Source organism: Carassius carassius, chromosome 7, assembly GCF_963082965.1.
Source record: "Carassius carassius chromosome 7, fCarCar2.1, whole genome shotgun sequence".
Taxonomy (NCBI): domain Eukaryota; kingdom Metazoa; phylum Chordata; class Actinopteri; order Cypriniformes; family Cyprinidae; genus Carassius; species Carassius carassius.
The window spans coordinates 2062570-2087900 of NC_081761.1; the positions used below are offsets into that span (position 1 = coordinate 2062570).

General features: G+C 38.6%; 3 protein-coding genes across 14 annotated transcripts in view; 1 reads left to right on the forward strand and 2 right to left on the reverse strand.

Moving 5' to 3' along the window:
* The window catches only part of LOC132143359 (2-oxoglutarate receptor 1-like), a 48396-nt gene extending 38003 nt beyond the window's left edge, over positions 1–10393 (reverse strand). For both annotated transcript variants that reach the window (XM_059553511.1, XM_059553512.1), the window contains exon 1: positions 10082–10393. The gene's annotated coding sequence lies outside the window, so the exon portion shown is untranslated. The remainder of the gene's footprint in view (positions 1–10081) is intronic.
* The window catches only part of LOC132143360 (uncharacterized), a 121464-nt gene that overhangs the window by 59843 nt on the left and 36290 nt on the right, over positions 1–25331 (reverse strand). The window lies entirely within an intron of this gene.
* LOC132143358 (muscleblind-like protein 2a) overlaps positions 5447–25331 on the forward strand; it is a 95029-nt gene continuing 75144 nt past the window's right edge. For 9 of the 11 annotated variants that reach the window (XM_059553502.1, XM_059553499.1, XM_059553506.1 and 6 more), the window contains exon 1: positions 5447–5707. The gene's annotated coding sequence lies outside the window, so the exon portion shown is untranslated. Of the gene's footprint in view, positions 5708–12049; positions 12287–25331 lie in introns of those variants that run through there. The other 2 variants (XM_059553501.1, XM_059553500.1) reach the window with 2 other exon arrangements.

Here is a 25331-nt window from a genome sequence, read left to right on the forward strand (position 1 = left end):
GGAAATAATACACTGGAGAACAATTGTTGTCTTAACACACTACCTAGGTTGCGCGGAAATAGAGAGCGAGCTGTTTAAAGGAATCGTTCATACCAAAATGGAAATTCTGTGATTTATTTGTTCACTTGTATGTGTGAATACGATAATGCTTTTTCTCCCTTTTGAACCTTGACTGATGTAGTCACCATTAACTGTCACTACAGGAAAAATAACTGCATGAGGATTTCTCCAGGAAATGGGTTTGAAATGACACACGGGTGAGTAAAGGATGATGAGGTGAACTATTCCTTTAATGTTTTCCTGGAGTCTCCGTTCTTCTCCTCTGCAACTCAATCGATCCGTTTGTCTCTTGAGAATTGCCTGCCCACGATGGCTACTCAATCTTTACTGATAAGTGCACTTCACATCCAGAAGAATTTCTGTGTCTACAGTGCACAAAACAAGCACAAGCATATTGGCAGAGTTTGGGGATTTTGTTTTTAATGAATACCATTGGAATTATCATTTTAATGAATACCATTCAGCATCTTGAAACCTCTCAGCTGTCTGTCACGCATTCTGCATCAGCTCCTTGGAAAGGGTAATGTCGACATCGAGGTTCAAGTGAAGCGGTGCCATTTTTCTCTTGGAGACGCGCAGGGTCTCATTTTTGCCATGAGAGGTTACGGAGAGCAGATTGCATGCTGCCTCTTTCCTGGTCTTCCGTATTATTAATACAATTCAGATGAAAATGAGAAAGATTTGGATACAAACTTACAGAATATTACTCCATTATTTACAGTGTGAGAGGCCAAAAACATTAAGAATTAATTGAGATCAAATAATAAATACAGTTACGCAAGACAGCAACATATAATTTAGTTTCATATACTGAGTTCACCAAACTAAAATTTGACTTTTAAAATAGTTCCTTGCCACAGTTGACACTGATTTGCTCACATGGGATTTATATACTGTATGCTGTAACATATTAGAAAACTGATTATAAAAACATGCATCTACATTTTTGCCAAACTCCAAAAATGTACCTATACTTATATATTACTGCAGTTTCATGCTGAAATTAACACCAGTAAAACATCAAGTCTTATTCCTTTTCACACCAATTGTGATAACTAGGCAGATTAATGGTTAATAAAGACTTTTTGCATGCTTCCTTGCACAATACTATGTTTTCACTTCAAAAAGCTTTCACCATAGTGCATAATTTGTCATTTTGATGTTTGAATCACATAATCGAGTCCATATATATGGCTTTTCTGTCAAAGTAAACTTGCTTGTTAGTGCACCCGGTGCAGTTTGCTTTGGTGATGCAGAGCACTTGGGTACGAATGCCGTGAACTACAAATAGATATAAAAGAGCTTAAAGACTTGTATAGAGGCAAGCAAAAATGCCACTGTTGCTTTACAAGGTGTAAAGGTGTGTCTGTTTTGGGCTTTTGGCACCACTCACTGAACTTTGAACGTGTCATGAAATGTGCAATACATTTTTGGAGACACAGTTGAATAAGCTTTAAATTAAAATCTAATACATCATCACTCCATTATTATTCTGTAAAAGTGGATTTTAGACTATGTGCATTGTGTTATTTAAATAAAATGTACTTGTGCAATGTATTTGGCATGAAACGCGGGACAGAGGAATTATGATTTTAAGTAGATTTAATCATAGATTTGACAACTGTGCCCTGCTTCTTGAAAGCCAGAAACATTCTTTACACAAGGGGTGGTGTTGGCGCAGTGGATAAGACACATGCCTTTGGTGTGGGAGACCAGGGTTCGAATCCACTGTGACACACCAATGTGTCCCTGAGCAAGACACTTAACCCCTAGTTGCTCCAGAGGTGTGTGACCTCTGACATATATAGCAATTGTAAGCCACTTTGGATAAAAGCATCAGCTAAATGAATAAATGTACATGAATGCTTTGTTGATAAAGCAGCCCCACCTCTTCTAGCAATGCAACATGTTGCAGAATTTACATTTCTACTCATAATGAATAAACAAAATTGAGCTGGAGTATAAGACACATTCTAAACATTTTAGTGTAGATGTTTTGGTCTTCATTTTTTACCTATATTTACTATTGGATTAATATAAAAAGCTCAGAGTGTGACTGTCACTTAAAATGACGACCACGGGGAGAGTATTAAAAGGTCACTCTATGTTTGAAATAAAATTCACACAAAGAGTGTAATGTAGGAGGATGTTTATGATTCGATACGGTGGGGTTTAGTGACCGTTTAAAGCTCAAAGGCACGGACGGGTGACCTTTCAACAGAGAAGCTTAACCAGTGAACCTTCTTTACATCTCACCGCCAGCGAAGCTTTGACCCACATCAAAACAACTCCCAAAATGGCCATTTGAATCGCATTCTCTGTCTCTTACTAATGACTGTTTTTGGCTTTCCATGTGCTGTGTTGAAATTTAATCGACCTTAAATTTGGCAACACAATGTTATTCCAGGTCCTGTTGATCATTCAAGGAGGCACGTGATGCACTTTGCCAAAATTGAGATGATGCACAAGTCTGGAATCAGCACTCAGCTCTAGAGGTCTATTTAGACTCTTACTCAACATAATAATCCACAGTTTGTCTCTCCGCATCTCATTGAATGATGCCGTTTCACATGACGGCGAGAGACCACACTTAGGTCATTATGGCCACATTCAACAGCTCCCTACCAGTGCTGGGCCGAACCGAAGGAATGTTTCTCTAAGAATTGTTTGCAACTTTCTGTTATTTGCAAACCGTACACTTGTGTAACTTGGCTAATCCCGGAGGAGATCGCGGGGATGATGTTTATGTTTACGGATGTCTGCCGAATGCTGGGAAGGGTTTGGGAGGAAATTGCTCTCAGCAGTTTTGGGTTTGAGGAATGCTGATTGAGATCTTTTGCACAATCGCAATGCTGTTGTTGCTACAGTTTAAAATAAGCGTGACATATTTAAATCCAAACGCAGTGGCACAATGTGCTAATTAGACGGAAGTGAAATATTGGAAGCATAAAAACTGACATGAAGATCCTCCCGTGTTGTTTGTGATTTCCCAACCTATATAATAATGAAGTGTTGAATTTCTGTATTACACTCTTAAGAACAAAGGTTTTTTGGCATTGATGCCATGGAAGAACCATTTCTGGTTACCCAAAGAAGCTTTCCGTGATCAATTCTTAAAGGAAACATTTTGTTTTCTTAGTGTGAAGAACCTTTTTTGCTTAAAGTTCTTCTTGGAACCATAGAAGATAATTAACGTTTATTTTTAACAGTCTAAGTAAACAAATATTCAAATAGCCAAAAAAGCAGCAGATTTAGACATTTTTGCCATTTTTCTTTTTGTAAATACCACTTGAATAAGATTGGTTTACCTAAATGTTACCACAGTGAACATGCACTTTTAGTGTGCTACTTTTCCATTATTTTTCTATGTAAATGCACTAGACGTCTGCTATGACTGTTGTGATCACATCTTTTACAGATGGACCAATCATAAGACACCAAAGGCAGGGCAAGCCTTGCAAACGTTTGTTTTGTAGTTGCAAGTTGGCATAGCAACTGCTTTATTTTATGGCAACATTGCGGAGGAGGCATTCTGCGCAGCGCTTAAAAAAAAAAAAAAAAACATTTCTGAGCACTGCGTTTTGCATTTTTAAGTGCAAAGATGTGTTCTATGTGAACTGACCCTTTAAAATAAAGGTTCTTTATTGGCACTGTTGGTTCAGTGAACAAAGGTTATTTAAACTCTGAGAAAAACTGAAGCATTCTTTGGGGATCCCAAAATGGTTGACAGTAATTTTCAACAGCACACCAAACCCGGAAGCCAGTGATGAGGTGACTGGGTTTTGACTTCTAATAATTTCATTTGCTCATGGCATGTGCACTGGAGAAAATAATAGTATCAGTGAATTCCGGTTCATTGTAGGAATGTTTCTGACACACTCCCCCATCTTCTGCTTACAAGAAGAAAATCCAGACGTGCTCGAACCATTGACTCGTCATCAGATCAATATCCTTCAGTCCATTAGGTTATTTAGTGTGTTTAGGCATACAATGGCTATATGATAAACGACCATCCTCGTAATACCTATCAATACATTTTTGCAATCATTTATATCTTAAAGGTTGCCATTCAGTCACTTTTAAGTTGACATTAATTAATGATCTGCCAACCTAATGACATTCCTCAGAGACAGAAATGTTGGCACATCAATTATTTTAATGCAGAAAGTCTTGATTAAGGGTTCGACCAAGTGCTAATACATAAAAATTCCTAGTTCAGATGCCTTAATGAATAACATATTCATCATTTTGGATTGTTTCTGTAGTTTTTTTCTTCTAAAGTGGATGACTTTCTCAGGTTCCAACATGAGGAAGTGTTCATTTATCAAATGCAAAACCTCTGAGGTGATTACATGCCTTGTATACTTCATGAGTTGATCCCAATTAAAGTGATGAATTTTTACTGTATTTCAAGAGGAAAGAGATAAGCTGGAAAACAAATACATATTTATAGCTTACATCTATTTGTCATTTAGAAACACAATGCCGTCACCATGTTCAATTTAAAGTTATTCATTTTCTTACGCTCATAAGAGATTACCTTTTATTACTTTATTGCTGTTCTTGTTTAATTATGTTATTAAAATGCTTTCCAGTTACGCTAAAGTGATAACATTTTATTTTACAATTATTAACAATTATTTTACATTTATGATTAATCTATGTGCTCCATTTTCTATTACACACTTACATGTGTATATCGACATTTAAGCTTTTATATTTATATAAATGTACATAAAATACAAATTTTCCCTATTTTTTGTACTGCTGCAGCATTATTTAATCGTTTTATGTTTTACATCGTCGTTGTAAAATCTATCCCACATAAACCCGCCCATAACGTCTATAATTTATCATTATGGATTATTCTAACTGCTGTCATTACTTTTCAATTATGCACTTCCATTCTTTATCTAAAAAGTAATAACTTTCATAATATCATGGCACAGGGGCCTCTTGGCACACAGGACTCTCTCTATCTTAACATGTAAACTGTTAGGGATTCATCCGTGTGAAACTAATCGTCATCATCTGAGATGAACAACAGGCCTTCAGCTTGTTGATTTAACAGTACTGTAGCCCACATCCATTGTACCCTCAGGAGATTCACTGTTGTTTCCACGGCAACAAGCAGACCCTTGCCCTTCCCAGGGCTCCTGGCATTCATTTGGGTCAAACCAACTCAGACTGTAAATAGGGGGGAACCAACACAACTGACACGACAAGTCTTCTGACTAGATATCATAAACTACATTTAATAGCAGCTTTTTAAATTCCTTAATACGTATACATGATCAAATGAGTTAGTATATGGAATAAACTTATGGCATACTTATTATTTCAAAGTATCAACCTCCCCCCTTTCCCAGTCACATGACCTGGTCCCTCCTCCCACGAGCTGTCAGAGCAGCTTGTTGCGCGAGCAGCTTTTTGGTAAACTAAGTTGAGTTCGGCGTTAAATTCTAAACCAGTTGCCTGACAAATCCCGCTTGGCGTGGACCGACAAGAATGTTCGCCTCGGTTAAACAACAAGCCTTAATTCCCTTGACTTAACGAGTCATCTGCCGCAGTTCCCATCGAGCTCTTTTGCCGTCTGCGTGATTTGTGGTCCAGAAACGGCGCAGCAGCGGCAGGTCGTGGTAACCAGGTAAGCGGCAGGTTCAGTTCAAGCGCTTTAAGGTGTCGACAAAGTAGCGTGATGTGTTACTTGTAAAGCATAGACGATACAATGTGTCAAGTGTTGATGCAATGTGTCATTGCAGAGGAAGCGCGTTTTGTAGCGTTGCGTTCGTCGCTCAGTGATGTCGACACGCGTAAATGTTGTGTGTTTCCTTGTTGTTTCCGAGCGAGCTTTAATAAAGAGTTACAGATAATAATAATAATAATAAAGTAATGTTACGCGATAGAGCGCGAGAAGTTTCCAGGTTTGCGTGAAATGCTACATCGGGAACGCTCGCGTACCGGGCCGACGTGAGATCACCGTGACATTGAATTTGTTAAAATCGATGAAAAATACGCGTTGACAGCTCATTCCCGAGGATTGTTTTAGTTGACAGCTGTTGCATTTTTTCCTCCAGCGTCATCGCTCCGTTACTTCGTGATGGGAATTAATTCGAATATAAATCACGTCGGTTCATAAATCGTCCGCCGAGTTCTCACGCGATTGGAAAGACGTAAGAGTTTGTTTCTGAGCATAAAACAGAATATAAACGATTATAATGGTTGCATTCACTAGCTTGGCTAAAAAAAAAGAAAAGAAGGAAAATCAGCGTCGGCAGCTCGTATTTCACTCTTGTTCGTGTTGAAATGAACAGCATTCGCGTCATCGTTCCTTGAGGTTTATTTATTATATTTTTTTCGCGTCAGGTTATAAATCCGCGGCGCATCTAAGAAATAATCAGTTTGATATTTAATTTAAAATAATTACTTTAAGAACAGTTTTTTTTTTCTTGCTTTGACGCACACGCAGATAATAACACACATGCGTGTAGAAATATTTTTTATAGACTTCACGTGCTTAAGTATTTTTATTTTTTTTTATTTTTTTTACCGCGTCATCGCTGCGTGAGGAGAATGAAATGGATCGTTTCTGTCTGGAACAGGTACTTGATATGCACAGATTGACACGGTTCACCCATCAAGACTATTCCCGTCATTAAATCGCTCCAAATCCCGCGCCACACCCGTTGCGCGCGCCGAGCACGTGAGAGCGCGACAACTAGTGCACATCATCATCATCATCATCACCAACACGCAACTACTAGAACGCTTTTATCATGAACGCAGCTGTCAATGCGTCGCGTCTCATGGTATCTGTTTAAATAGCATAGTCTTATGATTGTACTGTGTCTAAACAATTATTATTAGTTAGCTGAGTTATGCAGATGAAAGGTGCTGAGAGACATAGATATGGAAGAGGATATATGCTAAGATGCTTTGCTAAATCTCAATAAGCATAATGCAAGTATGACCCAAAAAGCAATCTAATTCCATGATCTCATTTGTATTTGCCCTCTCAGCAGGTACTGCACCTTTCTCGTTGTTTTAGTAAATGAAGCCTCTGTCTGATAGTCTGCGCATCGTGGTTGTTCAATGCAGGATAATGGTTCGTGCTCAGCGAGGATGTCTAATGGGGATAATTATTTACCTTTGGGTTTTAGAAAGCTGCGTTATTTAGTTTTGCATCGCAGTGTAATGAACTGTTTACTGTAGACATGTTTTAAAAACACAAAGAGCATAGATCTTCAAGAAATCGTGTAAAAGATTAAAATGTTAATTATATGTATTGCATTTTAAGGAGCTTAAGTTATGCAAAATTATTAAATGTCTCTCACACATTGACAAGTGTTAAGTATGATTAAAATGTATTGGTGTTTGCATTGCAAAGCTATTAAAAATAAGTATTGTCGTGCAGACTAATGCATATACTGTAATTGCATTCATTTGGTACAATAAATATATGCTTTTATAGGCCTACAATTTTGTATGCAAATGTAGTGGAGGTTAAATGCAGATGCATTTGCATCAGGCTTGTCCCATGCAAAAAACTTTAAATGAGTGCTTACTGTTGTGAATTGTCTTTTTGTATTTCCATTATTAATTTAGCAAATGCTTTTATCTGAATTTACCCAGAGCTGCTTGCAAAAGAGAAATGCAAGCAATTAATTGCTTTAAGGACAGTTATGTTACTGTTAATACACCAGGCCTTCATTCGGTTCATCTCTCTAAAATCTGTCAAATAGCTTCATCGTGACAGATCGGCATGCTGCTAGGAATCGATTATAGTGTGAAACGGGAAGCTCAGAGGTGGCTTACATTTCTGTAGGACATTAACAATGTGACACATTTGATAAAGTAATCATTAAACGAACTTGAAATGGTGATATGTAATAAAATAGCTATATTAGTCAGAGTTGCCCAAATAAATGAGGAAATCTAGAAACTTGTATATCAAATATTTAGGCTTAATGTCTCCATCTGTAAACAGTTAGATAAGCTTAACGTCCTCTCCGAAGGCAATCCATGGGTTTAGGCTTTATATCAGCAATTATGTGTCATGGGTTTGTTGAATTATTTACTAGTGACGGTTAACGATGCTGAACCTTAAATAGGAAATAATGTCAACTTTGCGCAGTTTAATTTCCTCAAGTTTCCTGAAAGATGCATGCAACTGTTTTTTGTTAAAATAGCATTGCCTAATTAGACCAAAGCAAACACACAAACCCTGTATAATTATCATTTTTTAAAACTTCCTTAGCGAGATGCAGGTGTGTTAATCATTTTACCGAATCATTCAGCCTTGATTCTACATGTCAAATGAGCAATTTGAGCAATAAACAGCATTAAACCAGTTGGGCTGTTTAGTGTAATCACACAGAGTTGACTTTCAGGGTTATCAGGGTTAGTTGGCAGCCGTATTGAGTGCGAGTGTGTGTCTCGCCTCATTGACGTGTAAGCAGTGCATTGTTTTAACATCGCTTACCGTTGCTTTTGTAAAAGCACTTTGGCTGTCACATAATTGCAGTGTGCCTGCGGGAACGTGAGCCCCTAAAAGCACGAGGCTACAGCTGTTCTATTGATTGGGATGGAAACATTACTGTGAAGCGGCGTCTGACTCATCACTTCTACCCCTCTGCATCATCCCTCACGTGACGCCGAGAGGCTTCCTGTCACGAAGGTAGGGAGGAGAGGACATGTCCTCGTCGCCCTACGGTAATGATTTTCATTGTCATAGCGATGGGTTGCCAGGGGATGCGGAGACCTTGGAGGCAGGCAGAGCTGCTGTGTTAGACGGAGGTATCAGACGTGCGAGAGAATTCAAAGTGTTTCTTTGTTGCGACATCACAAACCCTTCCTTGAGGGCAGATGCGCTTTGAAACGGCCTTGAAGGAATAGTTCACTCATAAAAGCAGATTTTGTCATCATTTACTTTCCCCCGTAGCATTCCAAACTGTGTTATTTGCTTTCTTTTGGGAAACACAAAATAAGACTGTGGGAAGAAAGTTCATGCTGCTCTTGTCCATGCAATCGAAATGCATGGTGTAATTGAAGCTGTCAAGTTCAAAAGGACAAATACGCAGCATAAAATTAGTCCTTTTGATTCCTGCACACTATTTAAAGTCTTTTGAAAGCATATAACAGATTTGCATTAGGACATGAACAAAATTAATGCAGGTGTTTTATGAATGATATTCTTCATCTTCGCTGGCTGGAGCTCTTAAGTCTTAATGCTGCTTTAAATATATCACTCATATTTAGTAATATTAGTTTTTATTAATTATTTCTGTTTTATTTATTTTAGTATATCAATTTAAACTAAAATAAAATGATAAATGTTGCTTTGGCTGCTGGCTGATTTATTATTTTTTTTTAAAGGTGTGTAAAAATGACACCTAGCCTAGTAGGGGTCTGCAATATGATGATTTTTGATCATGTATGATTAAAATGTCTCCACAATCTGCTTTTGAAGAAATATCGTTGTATCATGCTTCAGCGCAACATCTATCAGCTTCAGTTCTGGCGCCTTCGCATCAATATTTAGATTTGTTAATTCAATTTCTTGAATGCTTCTAATACACCTACTGCACCTGGGACATAAGTCGCTGTTTGTTTTATTTGTATATTATGTGTACTTGTAATGTGTATCTTTTGTTCTTATTTTTATAATAACAAAGATAAAATAAGGAAAAATATTTTTTATCTTCACCCACTTTGGCCTATATATATGTATGTATGTGTATATATATATATATATATATATATATATATATGTATGTGTATATACATGTGTGTATGTATGTATATGTATGTGTGTATATATATGTGTGTATATATATGTATGTATATATATGTATACATACATATATACATATACATATATATACACATACATATATATGTGTCTGTGTGTGTGTGTGTGTGTGTGTGTGTGTGTGTTTTATACCAATTTAAGGATCCATAAATCCTCTAACTCACATCTTTGCTTCCCACAAGCAGTTGCAATCAACAGAAATGCTCTTACCTCTTGTATTGGTGAAGGTGCAGTCAAAAGTTTAGGAATCCCCCCCACAGTTCCGTCCGTGCTCACTCAGCCAGGTCCGTGCTGCTATGGGTCTTCGACAGAAGTTTTCTTCAAGTTCAGATAATAGGTTACTAATAATAAAATACTCAGAGACTTGTTTAAAAAGAAGTTTAACGCATCAGCATTGGGAATGGTTTTGCTTTATTAAAAACAACTCATAAGTTGTTTAAAAAAAATTAAGTAACAGCGAGAAGTCTTCACTTCGAAGTGCTGCATGAATGTGTTCCAAACATAGCATTTTATAGTCATGCATAAAATTTGCATTAGTACGATAAGTCTCCTCCCTTGCATATTTGTCATATACAGTAAACACAAACACACACACACACACACACACACACACAGCTCTCTGTGTAAGTAGAAGCATAGGTTGTTATAGTTCTCTATTCTAGGGTACATGACTTGTCACAATAAACAAGTTCATAGGAACAGAAGTTCAAATAAAATAATGGCATCATCTTTTTAAAGCAAGCTAATCTATCTCTATTTTAATCTAAACAACCGCAACATCTTAAAAGCATAGGCCAAGCATATAGCAGTTTCTCAACTACATTTGAGACAATTCTTGAGAGAAAATAAAATATAATATACCGTCAGCTAGAAGTTCAGTCATGCATCTCCTTGCAGAACCGTTGTACAACATGCATGACAGTTTTAACTGTTGAGCAACACCTGATTTCATCTCTGACAGGATGCACACTTAAAACCGCTTCTAAAACTTTAAAGATATCAGAACAGAAGTCTGTAATCTCAAAGATCATTTGTTTAAAATTGTAAAACCAAATTAAAGTTAGTCAAATCAATCATTTACTTTAACAATCTCATATTTTTCTTTTTCAGCACTTCCTGTTTCCTAATTAATTTCATTATTGCCCTTATTTTAAAAATTATCCTCTGACGTTCTAGCTGCATCTTGTTTCCCTCGTTATCATTCTTTCTTCTTTTGTTTTTTAACTCTGAGGATCTTAAAAATGAATATGTAGTTTACCGGGTTCATTGTTATATTTTCCAATTGAGAATTTATCGGGGAAGGGGAATTTCATATTTATTGTATCATCTGATACTATATATATATATATATATATATAGTATCAGATGATACAATAAATATGAAATTCCCCTTCCCCTATATATATATTTACCTTGTAAGGCTTTGCAACTTGCAAAGTAGTAAAACCAACATTACAAAGAATCGTGATAAAATCGTGATATTCCTAAAAAAAGTAAATTTTTATTACTTTTTTTAATGTTTGTGCAGTTTTTATTAATTATTATGTCTGTTTTAGATTTCTTTTTTTATAAATTAAGCTATTTTTTTATATTATTTTATTTTTATTTTTTTTTTATCTGGCAACTAGTTGAAATAATTAATTGTTTTTCTTTTTATATGTAAAAATATAACATGTAATATAAAAGTATTTTATATTATATAAATGTTTTTATATATTTATTTCATTTATCACTTACATTAAGTTACGAAAATATATATTTTTTAGGCTTTTAGATTTAGTTGACTAATAACCTTATTTAAGTGATATTTTAAGTCAAGTTTCAGCCGTGCAAATGATGAAACCAACCCCCCCCCCTTTTTTGTGCCAAATGTTTGCACATAGTTTTTTATTAAATATTTCCAGTCATCTCCAGTGTGGAGTTTGGGAATGGTGGGGAAAAGATATCAATCCTCGGTTGCCAGAGCATAAAAATGGGGGAATACTTCTTATTTCAGTCTGTCATCGGAAGCTCTGAGGTCAGCCTGCCAGTTCAGGGACACTCGGCCAACAACAGAGCCTCAGAGAGGGAATGTGGGATGCTATTGGCTAGACTGCGGATGGGCGGCCTCTTGCCGGAGGCACTCTGGCAGGAAGGGGTTGGTTGCAGGAGAGGAGGGGAGGGGTGTGGGAATGGCTGGAAATGTTTCAGCCAGATAGTTGAGCAGCGAGCAGACGCTCTGGTGCTTTCTGCGCTGTTGCTGAGAGAAAATCCCTGTCTCGGCATGGGCCATTCGTGCAGGGAATGACAACGGTTCATGTGGTCGTTATATACCAGGGAACGTGAAGTGAAGGAGTCCAATTGTCGCAGCAGGTGAGCGGGAGAGACAGAGCGAGTGAGACGTGGAGAGGAAGGAGGCTTCGTTATTCTAGCAAGGTGGGAGGAGTTGGGAACATTTTATTCTTTAGAGTTCTGTCTGTTTTTCCCAACACAAGGAATTTTGCTGCAATGTGCTGCATGCGGGCAGGCGTGTGGAAAGAGAGGGAGGGAAGTCTGAGAGGAGGTGTGGAGTTGTGTCAGTAAGTTACTCTGCCTTTAACCCATGTGTATCCCCAATCCTAAATCTTTCCGGTTTATTTCAGTCGGGAACATCTCTAAAGTAGTTCCAGTACAATTTGGACTGATTTGTGTCTCAAACCGAAGATATATTTGTGCAGTTTGCAAATATTTTGGTTTTTCTACAATTCCAAGGAAATTATTCCGAAGGTAATAGTCCAGTTGGATTAGCAATGGTTTTATGCAAATTTAATGAATTCCAGCATCTTTCATGTTGGCCTGATCAGACCTCCGGTTTTACTACTGTCCAGACTTTAAAAGAGCAGGAACCTATGTCGTGGCAGGAAAAGGCCGCATTTGTGTTGAACATTTGGCAAACGTGTTGGGAGGAAGAGCGTGTGTTTTTTTTAAAGAGAGAGACTGACTCTGCCCTTCCCAGTTTTAAAAAAAAGTATGAAAACGGTCCACTGACTCTTTATTAGCCAAAGCCTTGAGAGCAACAGCGCCTTTCTGAATCGATTTGAAACACGTTAGACAGACTCCAAAAGTTAATTAGGCTGCACCTTTTAAGGCTTAACAACTGCCAGGCGTGTTTCATGAACAAATTACCCTTTATTATGAGTCTATTTTAGCAGGGGCGCCGTATTGCGCACTTGTAAAGAGAACCGAGACTTTGTGCCAAGATCTCCACGTCAAGGCGAAAGTTTGTTGTAGAAGGGAGTGAGTATTAAAACTCAAGCTCATGTTGTGTTTTCATAATTGGGGCAAGATTTTATCCTCCTTCACCAGCCTTTGAAGGTAGGTTAGTGTCATAATTAGTTTTTTCCTTTGGTAAGTTGTGGGATAGCTAGTTTTTGAAAATACAATGCAAATGTTTGTCAGTCGCTAAGTAGATCAGATCTGTGTCTAAATGATCTTCTTAGTTAAATTGCACATCAACTTCACACAGCCAGAGGATATGAGTGTTGTACCAGCCAGGCATGGCTGCCGTCCACGACGCTATGAATAACTAGAGACGATGATCTGGGGGATAAAAGCAGCCTTGGTGTTATGAAGATAATAACTTGGGTCACCAAGATTCAGTTTTACATTAAGGCTATTATCATATGACAGACCCGTTTTTGCTGACCACATTGAATCAAGGCTGCGGCCCTTTCCAAACTGCATGTGCAGCGATTACTGTCCCATACAAGCCTTGCAGAGTTGCGGATTGTTTTAAATATGATCATTTGTTTTTAATTACATTATTGTGTGATTGTTTATCAGAAGACTTTTCCATGATCGCTTTATATTCATTTGGGTGAAAGGAATGATGGGAGTGCGTGATCTAATTAATGAAACATATGACTTTAATGAATGCTTACAGTCATTCACTCTTGACTATGAAGATATTAAGCTCTTTTAAGTTGAATGATTAAAATAACTGGTTGTGGTTATTTAAAATAATTTGCAGGTCCAGCTGTAGAAAATGTGTCCTAGTTTTATTATTGTGATGAGGCCGCTACTTCCAAAACAGCTATCGTCTTGACTCTGTCCTTGGCCTCGATGATATGATCATGGCATTGTACAAAATCATCAACAATGAAAAGCATGTTTTTCCCAAAACAGTTCAGTCTTAATCCCTGGAGCTAATTTCATTGTCAAAAAATTCAGACTTTTTGGATTCAGTTCAGATTTCAGAAAAATTGATAGATCCAATTACTACAAACAGTATCTACTTTAGCATATCATGTGCTACCAATTATATATTTAGGTTAAGGTTGGGGTTTGGGTTAGGCTTTGCATTTAGTATTTGTTTCAGTGTTGGGGTTTGCACTTAACAGGGCTTGGATGCTGAATCTCTTCAATGAAAACCAATAACTTTAAGCATGATGTAATGGTCAACAGGACAGGAGGCTAATTAGATTTGCTGAAGTCCAAAAATTATGAAAATGTCTAACAATTCAGCATCCACCTCCTGTGCAAATTAAGAGATGACCGGTATTATGAAATGCCAGCTGGCTTAGGCAACCCAAATCCTGATCTGATGCCATGAAGGATTACCCCACATTCATCCTCTGCATTTGGAACCGTTATTATTATAACAAAAGAGGCTGTTTGAATGGGCAGAACCAGTTTGGAAAAGCCTGTTCTTGTGGCCCCAATGTAAGTTCGTAGGTTATACTCTAATTTTGAACTTCTCAACTAAAGTTGTAAATGAGATTGTTCATATGTTTCATCATACAACCCGAATTCCGGAAAAGTTGGGACGTTTTTTAAATTTGAATAAAATGAAAACTAAAAGACTTTCAAATCACATGAGCCAATATTTTATTCACAATAGAACATAGATAACATAGCAAATGTTTAAATTTTATGCACAAAATGAGCTCATTTCAATTTTGATTTCTGCTACAGGTCTCAAAATAGTTGGGACGGGGCATGTTTACCATGGTGTAGCATCTCCTTTTCTTTTCAAAACAGTTTAAAGACGTCTGGGCATTGAGGCTATGAGTTGATGGAGTTTTGCTGTTAGAATTTGGTCCCATTCTTGCCTTATATAGATTTCCAGCTGCTGAAGAGTTCGTGGTCGTCTTTGACGTATTTTTCGTTTAATGATGCGCCAAATGTTCTCTATAGGTGAAAGATCTGGACTGCAGGCAGGCCAGGTTAGCACCCGGACTCTTCTACGACGAAGCCATGCTGTTGTTATAGCTGCAGTATGTGGTTTTGCGTTGTCCTGCTGAAATATACAAGGCCTTCCCTGAAATAGACGTTGTTTGGAGGGAAGCATATGTTGCTCTAAAACCTTTATATACCTTTCAGCATTCACAGAGCCTTCCAAAACATGCAAGCTGCCCATACCGTATGCACTTATGCACCCCATACCATCAGAGATGCTGGCTTTTGAACTGAACGCTGATAACATGCTGGAAGGTCTCCCTCCTCTTTAGCCCGGAGGACACGGCGTCCGTGATTTCCAACAAGAATGTCAAATTTGGACTCGTCTGACCATAAAACACTATTCCACTTTGAAATAGTCCATTTTAAATGAGCCTTGGCCCACAGGACACGACGGCGCTTCTGGACCATGTTCACATATGGCTTCCTTTTTGCATGATAGAGCTTTAGTTGGCATCTGCTGATGGCACGGCGGATTGTGTTTACCGACAGTGGTTTCTGAAAGTATTCCTGGGCCCATTTAGTAATGTCACTGACACAATCATGCCGACGAGTGATGCAGTGTCGTCTGAGAGCCCGAAGACCATGGGCATCCAATAAAGGTCTCCGGCCTTGTCCCTTACGCACAGAGATTTCTCCAGTTTCTCTGAATCTTTTGATGATGTTATGCACTGTAGATGATGAGATTTGCAAAGCCTTTGCAATTTGATGTTGAGGAACATTGTTTTTAAAGTTTTCCACAATTTTTTACGCAGTCTTTCACAGATTGGAGAGCCTCTGCCCATCTTTACTTCTGAGAGACTCTGCTTCTCTAAGACAAAGCTTTTATCGCTAATCATGTTACAGACCTGATATCAATTAACTTAATTAATCACTAGATGTTCTCCCAGCTGAATCTTTTCAAAACTGCTTGCTTTTTTAGCCATTTGTTGCCCCCGTGCCAACTTTTTTGAGACATGTAGCAGGCATTAAATTTTAAATGAGCTAATTAAGTGGATAAAAGTGTAAAATTTCTCAGTTTAAACATTTGCTACGTTATCTATGTTCTATTGTGAATAAAATATTGGCTCATGTGATTTGAAATTCCTTTAGTTTTCATTTTATTAAAATTTAAAAAACGTCCCAACTTTTCCGGAATTCGGGTTGTAGATGTGGAATTTGTATTAGTTTGCCTGCTTGTTAATTAGCAGATGCCTTGAATCAAAGGGTCACGTTTCTTTCTCAAACTCCTTCAGAACTCGCTAAATGGTTGGACTAAAGTGGCAGCCTTTTTATTACCAGTTTACCTAATTTATCACAAATTAATTAGCAACCTAGTTATGTACCATACAAGTATCCCAAAAGGTTACGTTGTTCATAACCCATTTTACTTTTGTGTTTGAGAGCAAAAAAATGGAGCAGAAATCGATTTTTTCCCCATATGAATTGGATTGGATTGTGAAATGTGGGCTCTATATAGAGGTTAGAGGGAGGGGGGCTGACATGTAAGAGGACTTGATGATGTCACCTGAAAAGACAAGTTGTTCACCTATTTTACTTTTGTGTTTGAGAGTAAAAAAAGAAGCAGACATAGATTTTATCCATTTGAAATTTTTGAAAATTAGACTCTGTATGGTGTTAGAGCGGGAGGGATGAATTAATACACTGAACAAAATTATAAATGCAACACACTAGTTTTTGCCCCCATTTTTCATGAGCTGAACTCAAAGATCTAAGACTTTTTCTATATACACAAAAGACCTATTTCTCTCAAATATTGTTCACAAATCGGTCTAAATCTATGTTAGTGAGCACTTCTCCTTTACTGAGTTAATCCATCCACCTCACAGGTGTGGCATATCAAGCTGCTGATTATTGCATAATTATTGCCATAGACTGGCCACAATAAAAGGCCACTCTAAAATGTGCAGTTTTACTCTATTTGGGGGGTCGGGGGGTGGGGGTGAGTCCGAAAAGCAGTCAGTATTGTTTAGGTCGTTGATTGCTGCCTGTGGAGTGTTGGTCCACTCATCTTCAATGGCTGTGTGAAGTTGCTGGATATTGGCAGGAACTGGAACACACTGTTGTATACGCCGATCCAGAGCATCCCAAACATGCTCAATGGGTGACAGCACACATAAGTATGCTGGCCTTTGAAGAACTGGGATGTTTTCTGCTTCCAGGAATTGTGTACAGATCCTTGCAACATGGGGCCATGCATTATCATGCTGCAACATCCTCAATAGCATGCCATCAATAAAATGCACCTGTGTTCATGTCCATAACATACGCCTGCCCTTACCATAACCCCACTGCCACCATGGGCCACTCAATCCCACAACGCTGACATCATAAAAAAAGAGAAATGAACATTTAATTCATGGACGACAGCTCTGGTGGACATTGCTGCAGTCAGCATGCCTATTGCACGCTCTCTCAAAAATTGTGACATCTGTGGCATTTAGCTGTGTGATAAAATTGCACATTTTAGAGTGGCTTTTTATTGTCGCCAGCCTAAGACACACCTGTGCAATAATCATGCTGTCTAATCATCATCTTGATATGCCACACCTGTGAGGTGGATGGATTATATCAGTAAAGGAGAAGTGCTTACTAACACAGGTTTAGACAGATTTGTGACCAATATTTGAGAGAAATAGGCATTTTTGTGTACAAAGGAAAAAGTCTTAGATCTTTGAGTTCAGCTCATAAAACATGGGGGCAAAACATAACTTTTGCGTTTATAATTTTATTCAGTGTAGTAAGAAGACTTGATGTCATCTGAAAAGGAAAGTTGTTTGCAGCCTGTTTTACTTATGAGTTACATGGGGCAGAAACTGATTTTATCTATCTGAAATGGGTTTGATTGTGAAAAGAGGGCTTTTTATGGTGGTCAGAGGTGGAGGGGCTAAATCGTGAGAGGTCTTGATGATGTAATCTGAAAAGGAAACTTGTTCACAACCCGTTTTACTTCTGTGTTTGAGAGCAAAGAATGGGGCATAAATTAATTGTATTCATCTAAAATGGATTGGACTGTGAAAAGTGGGCTCTATATGGGGAAGTCATGGCCTAGTGGTTAGAGAGTTTGACTCCTAACCCTAAGGTTGTGGGCCGGCAATACCATGACATTTGCCCCGTTTCCACCGCAGGAACTTTACCCAGGAACTAGGGACTTTGGCCTGGTACTCGGTGTGTTTCCACCGCAGGAACCAGGAACTAAATAAAGTTCCGGGTAAAAAAAATGCCCCTCAGAAAGTCCCTGCTGGCAAGGTGGTACTTTTTCAAAGTTCCGGAACTTTCGGGGACGGGACTTGGGTGCTAAACATCCTGATTGGTTGAGTTCACGCAGCATTGGTTGAGATCAACCACCAATCATTTTCAAAATATTACTGTTATTGTGTCATGAAATGTAATTTTAAAAGTATTTCAGGCGAGAATGTAGTTGTTTAAAACTCAAATCTGTGGTTTATTTATAAAGACAGTGCCTATTTAAAAATGTGTTTCGCCGATCTTGGAGACGGTGAGCTCCATGCGAACAGCGGGAGCTCAGTCCTCATGTATCCGCCGGGAGCACTCTCAACTTGGCTAGACCTTCTGATATGTGCCGCTGGCTCTGATGTCTCTTTAGTGGTTAAACATAAAATATCATTAGTTTTGGGTAAATCTAACAGGTTGTCTTTGGTCTGTATTCAATTTATCTATATGTTAAAATTAAAATAAAAAAGGCAAATTTATATAATATTTTGTTTCATTGTAATGGCTCTATATATATACATATCCCTGAACTAAGTACATTTTTGCAGTTGTTATTCTGTTTAAATGAAAACGAAAGGGGGCAGTGGTATTTGATATACTATTTCGTTTTATTGTAAGTGTACAGTGAGGAAAATAGCAGTAGCCAAGGCGAGCTGACTGAAGTTATCAAGTACACTGCTGTTTGCAGAATTACCGGATTTGCGTCGTCGCGGATATCACACTCCCGAGTCGAATGCACAAAGTCTGAACTACCGAGGATGCACATCCAAAATCAGCGTACTATAGTATTGAGAAACGCGCGCAGACCTACGTCGCCAGTCTATTTGCCTAATCTTCCCTGTACTTTACACCGTGGTGGAAGCGCAGAAAGCAACAGGTCTGGGGGGAAAAAAGTTATTAAGTTAAGCGAATATTCGTTTATTTAAATTAAGTTTAATGAGACAGATGTTATTTTTCAGCAACATTTATTGTTTCCGTCATTTTTGAACAAGCTTACACACAATAAGCTTGAACATTACACGTCGTGTTTTGTAGCTGAAAACCTTTAACAATATGTGCAAACAAACAAAAGTACAGATTAAAAGCAAAAAATAAAAATAAAAATAAAAAAAGTGAACAAAGAAAAAACGTAAAGCAGCCTGCAGCAATTAGTCTATTGTAGAACGTAGACTACACTTAACTTTGAAACTTTTAAACTGTCAGCAAATCTTTTTTGCTTTTTTTTTCTATTGTTTTACATGTTCTTGTTAAGAAACACGGGCATGTAAACATGATAGGGGCAAAGTCGGCTCCTTAGTCTGTTAACAATAAGGCCGGACACGGAGAAAACGCGCTCTGACGGCACAGACGTTGGCGGGACTCACAAATAACGGTGTGCTAAGCGAATAAGTTTGTGAAGCGCTTCGTGTTGTGACGGAAAAAAAAACTACAGAACCCATAATGCACTGCAACAAGTAGGAGGAGTCAGTAGCCAGAAGGAAACGAAATCAGGTTAATTTAGATGCAGGTGTGTGTGCATGTGGTTGAAGGCTTTCCCACTACACCAAGAGCTAAAGTTGAAGCAGTTTGAACTGCCTGGAGTTTTTAGACGTTTAAAATGTGCCAGAATTTAGTCAAGACTTGAGATTACTGTGTTTTAAAAGCTTTGTTGCGGCACTGTGGAAGAGTTTCGACTACAAAGGTTCCAGCGAGCTGCTCCTTTCCATAGCAGTGTTTGGAATATACAAATGCTTAATCAACAGACAGTAAGCACTGTGAAGTATGATGCCGATCATGAACCAACAAGACTGAAAGCTTTTGTGTCACAAGACTTATTCCAGTTACACAGTGAACGAGTGTTCGGGTGTCGCGATGCCATTCGTTTATCAGCTGTGTTTTAAACTGCATGGGGTTGGAATGCTGTGACCGTGAGTGAATCTCATCTAGTTTGGACAGGCCTCAGATATTCTGATTGCACGTTGGAATTCAGGTAGGCCTTGAACAGTTCATCCTCACTCTGAAATGGACCCTTAAATCACAACTGACTCTTGGAAAATAATGGGTTTAGCGGACTTTTATCCCATACTTCACACAGCCCATTCACACACATCTACACAAGCCCACAAACATCAAATATCCTTCTTTTGAACACTTTGCTTAAGGACAACTTTCAAATGCATTTGGTTTGGTTGTCTGTTGGCTTCCCTTATGGACTTTGAACTGAAAATGACTTGATACCTTTACAAGCATTGTGTCTGAATATTGATCGACATTGTTTAAGATTTGTTTAGGTCATTTTATCTTTGAAGACTCGTAAACTCTTCTATCTGTTCTGAAAGATGATTGTGATCTACTGATTGTTCATTTGATGATTATGTTATAAGATTTTTTTTTTTTTTTGTTCTCATAATTGTTTTGCACTTTGATATGCTGTGAATAAGCAAGATGTAGGAAAAAAGGGAACGAGTCCCCATTTTTTGAATTAAACTAAAAAAGAACGTTTTCAATTGTAAAAGTGAGCTTATTTTGGTATTTGTTTTGTTCTGTGAAGCGTGATTGGGGTTACAGCCTATCTAGAATCACTACGTCACAGTGTTTTCGTTTCACCACTGAATGGGTTCCTCATCTGGTGGAATACATAGCTCCAGCAAGAACTGTTCCCACTCATCTCGGCTGGACTCTCTGTAATCATCGCTGAAGAACTGGCTCAGCCTTTTCCGACGAGTGGGCATTGCATCCGCTTCATCTTTGGTGGCGGCGGCTGCATCCGCACCACTCGCATCAAGGAAAAAGTTCTGATAATGTTCAAAAAAGCTTTTTTTCTTACTTCTCTCATGTTTTCATCGTGAAACCTGAGATGTTTGTGCCAAGGGTCTAAAGCAGACGCGAGAAGAGTTTTCACTGCATTCTCCAAGTTAGCGGTGTTTATTCGTTGCTTGAGAGATGCCGCAACAATGTTCTTGAATTCGGTCACTTTCTGTGATTCTCCACGGCATATTTGAAGTACTGTAGAAGACCGCAGTTCTTAGGGGCCATTCACATATCGCGTCTTTTGCCCTCTCAAGTTCGTTATTTCCAATGTTGGCGCGCGGTATGCGCGCACATAATGGAAGCGACGTGGTCGCGATGCGCACGCGGTGCGACGTGCCCGTTTTTTCAAGGCGCGTCCGCACCGCATCGAGTTAAAAACATCTCAACTTTTCAGAATGCCGCAAGCGCACCGCATGTCATGTGACAAGAACTAACCATTCAGCTTCACCCTTTCCCGTAACAACGTTGAAAGCTCAGCCAAGATGAAGGAACAGCTGATCATAGCTGTATATGGATTGCCATTTTTAAATAAATTTAGTAGCAGAGCTACTGAAAGCGATTTTTTTTTTTTGTGCTGCAAATCCATTTATCCTTTGCTGAAATTTCTGCGTCTTCATGGAGAGAGTGCGTCATTGTTGCTTCGCGACGGCAGACACCTCAGGAGCGCTTCTGCCCGAGCGCTTTGGAAAGAAGGAGAAAGCGGCGCGCCTAGCGTTTTCCACGCGTTTTTAGGCACGATGTGTGAACGGCCCCTTATTCATTCATTAATTATTTTTTGCTTGCATACATCTTCAAATATGCCGTGGATTATCACAGAAAGTGACCAAATCAGGTTTTATTGTGAACTTTTTTTTTTGCGAAATTCAAATATAATTTTTATTTATCGAATATTAGAGCAGAGCGAATATTCGAATGTTCGTCTATCCGTGCACACCCCTAGTGTTCACGGTGTGTGTGTGTTCACTGTAGGGCTGTCAACGAATATTCTAAATTCGAATATGTATTCGAATAGTAAAAAAAAAACGAATTTCGAAGGTGAAAATTAATATTCGAATAAAAAAAAAAAATGTGGGAAAAAAGGCCCGCGGTAGTAGAGGCGTGGTTGTCTGCTTCGCGAGTGGCCGCGCTAGAGCGCCTGAGGGTTCAGGGACAGGTCACAGCCTCACAGGAGTCGCACTGTCTGGCACAGCATCACTGCTGAAAGTTGACGCGTCTTCATGGAAGATGCCAGCAAGTGCAGAGCCCAACTCGACCGCAGCAGAGAAAATAAGGTAAAATTGTTGACCCGCAAGATAAAGTTGTATGCAAGCTTTTTAAGATGCAGTTAGCATACCATTCGACCACTAGCAACATGAGGTCACATCTCAAAAATGTGCACCCAAATGAGCATGGCATAATGTGTGGAACTCCAGCTAAATAGTCACGTCTTGACACTTAACGTTACTTTGCATCGCTCGCCGCAAGCACTTTGTCTGCAACACGACAAGAGGCCATAACGGATAAAATAATTTTGTTCATTAGTAAGGACATGAGACCGGTCAGTATCGCGGATGGGGCACACTTCGGGGAGTTCTGTCAAGCAATGGATCCGAGGTTTGATTATTTATCGTTTCATGTCAAGGAAAAGTTCCATGTTTACCACAGCACAGCTTGCTCGTAGCATTCAATGTCTGTTCTATATGCTGTAAAACTTCAATTAATATTAATAATATTTGTTTCAATCACTGAATGAAGCCTGCTATATTTGGGACAACAGTCGCGACCTTAAATTGCTTGCACAAAAATTTGATTGTTCATTTAAACCATTATGCGCAGAGAACGTGAGGGTGAGAGAGCGTGAGGTCTGCAGTCTTGGCCATTAGTTGATTTCATTGTTTTTGTGTAGGTAATACGTTGTCATACGTTTAAACTTAAATAGACTATCTATACAAGTAGTTATGTCTCTTTGTATTATTTTTGCCTGTTATTGACGTAATGCGCGTCATTGACAACATGCGCAACCAGATGTTCGAATAGTTCGAATATTCGTGTATTTTTTAGAGGGAATATTCGAACGTCAATTTTGACAGCCCTAGTTCACTGCTGTGTGTGTGTGTGCACTTTGGATGGGTTTAATGCAAAGCACGAATTCTGAGTATGGGTCACCATACTTGGCTGTATGTGACTTCACTTTTTCACTTTTTACATGGTGGTTAGAGGGGGAGGGGCTAAAAAAAGGGCTTGATGATGTCATCTGAAAAGGAAAGTTGTCCCCAACCCATTTAACGTATGTGTTTCAAAGCAAAATGGAGCAAAAATGTATTTTATCCATCTGAAATGGATTGTGAAAAGTGGGCTTTATATGGTGGTTAGAGGGGAATGGGCTAAAAATAAGAGGGCTTTATAATGTCAATGTGGAAAAGAAAGTTGTTTTAGAGGCAAACTTATCTGTAAAGCTCGTAATGGTGGCTCCCTGTTGACTTAGATTGGTTAACTTTAATTGCTGATATACTCTTCCCTGCAGTGATGTAAGGTCTGATATTTAACTTTTTTTCTGCATCTGTGGAATGCCCGGCTTTGCTGTTCAGCCAGGCGTTCTCCTCTGGAGCCACTAATCATTTTGGGGAAGGGCGGGGGCGTATAGACGGCACTAATCTCTGCAGGTCACAACAAGGATAGCGCAGCCACCTTCCTACCTGCACACCATCTGTCCGCCCTCATCAGCCTCTGACTTGCAGCCATTCCTACTCAGTTACAACTATCTGTCAAAGCTTTCACTTCTCCGAAACCCTGAGTAACTGCAGGGAATCTGGTGACTTGGCAGACTTTAGCACTTTATTGGCCACTGTTCTTGAATTTGATATCTATTCAATGCCATTTAGACAAAACTAACCATAGCTTTGAACTATCAACTAAAGTTATCTGTTTTCAAAGAGTCAAAATAACCTTTAAGGACTTGGCAATCTTGGCCTGCTCTTTGATGAGCTTTTTTTCTTTTAATTTTTGTGCTATTAAATGGAATTAGTTGAGCGAAAGTGTTGTTTTATCAGATGCTCAAGCACTGCAGAACTGCATTGTTTGCAGTTTTCAGATGCATTAACCTACAAAGAGTTGACTCTGCATATTAAACTAAGAGTAGAAGGTAGGCCTATTTTAACAAGAGAAGAATTACACGCTTGAACTTTAAATGCCTTCACTTATAATATCTTTTCATCTGGAGAAACTTATCCATTTTTTTTCCTCATTTGAGGGAACAGTTGACAGGGAGACATTTGCATTGATTTGACTGGATCATCACATATTTTCATTGATTTTTGTTAACCCTGTGGTTGCTGCGCTTCACGAATTGTGTGATTTGCACCTCAAAAAGAGAACCGAACAGGCCTGCGTATCCAAAGACTTTGGTGGCCCATTATGTCAGTTTACAAGCTTTAAGCACTTCTACTAGCTGACAGATTGTATTACTGAAGCACCCTTTAACTGTCATTCACCTCATAAATTAGACCATCGGGTTTCTGAGTTCTAAAAATACAAGAGGATTAATTGCATGAGGTCACATCTGACATGGTTTCTATCCCATTTTATTATGGTTTGACTCCCGAGGGTAAAGCTATGAAATTAAATCATACCGTAGAGACTATGTGTGCGACGAGTATGGGAGGCCATTTAATTTTATAATCTTAAATGGAAAGGCACAGCGGGCGCTGGGAGTGAACCATAGTGAAGCGGAGATCCAAATGACTCTTTCTGAATCAACTTCTAACACCAGGGTTTTTGCGTTTCCAGGGCTGGAAATCGGCCTCTCTTAGGTCCCGTTCGAATTGCTGCCAAAAAGGAAGCTTTGCTAATGTGTTTTTCAAGAGCTCAAATAGTGCCGCGCACAAGAATCTCAAATTACAGCTGCACTAGAACGCTTTTTTAAAATGACAGTTTAGACCTTTGGACCTGTTATTTGACTGTGGTTTCTTGTCATCTTATCTTATCGTAAAGCTGCATGGTGCATTCATTGCTTTTGACTCAAGACTTCATTGCAAATTTCAACTAAAGGATGTGCAGAACTGTATTAAAAAAATCTAACAGTTGGTAGTTTGGTTTTGGGTTCTTCAAGAAAAACATTGCAGATGATGGTATGACGGTTTGATTTAGCTATTTATTTTGTATTGTTATATTTTATCTTGTTACTTCAAAGCTCATATCAAATAGAGGCAGTGCTAGCTTAACTAATACAAGAAGAGAAGATATTATGTTTCCTAGTGGCTAT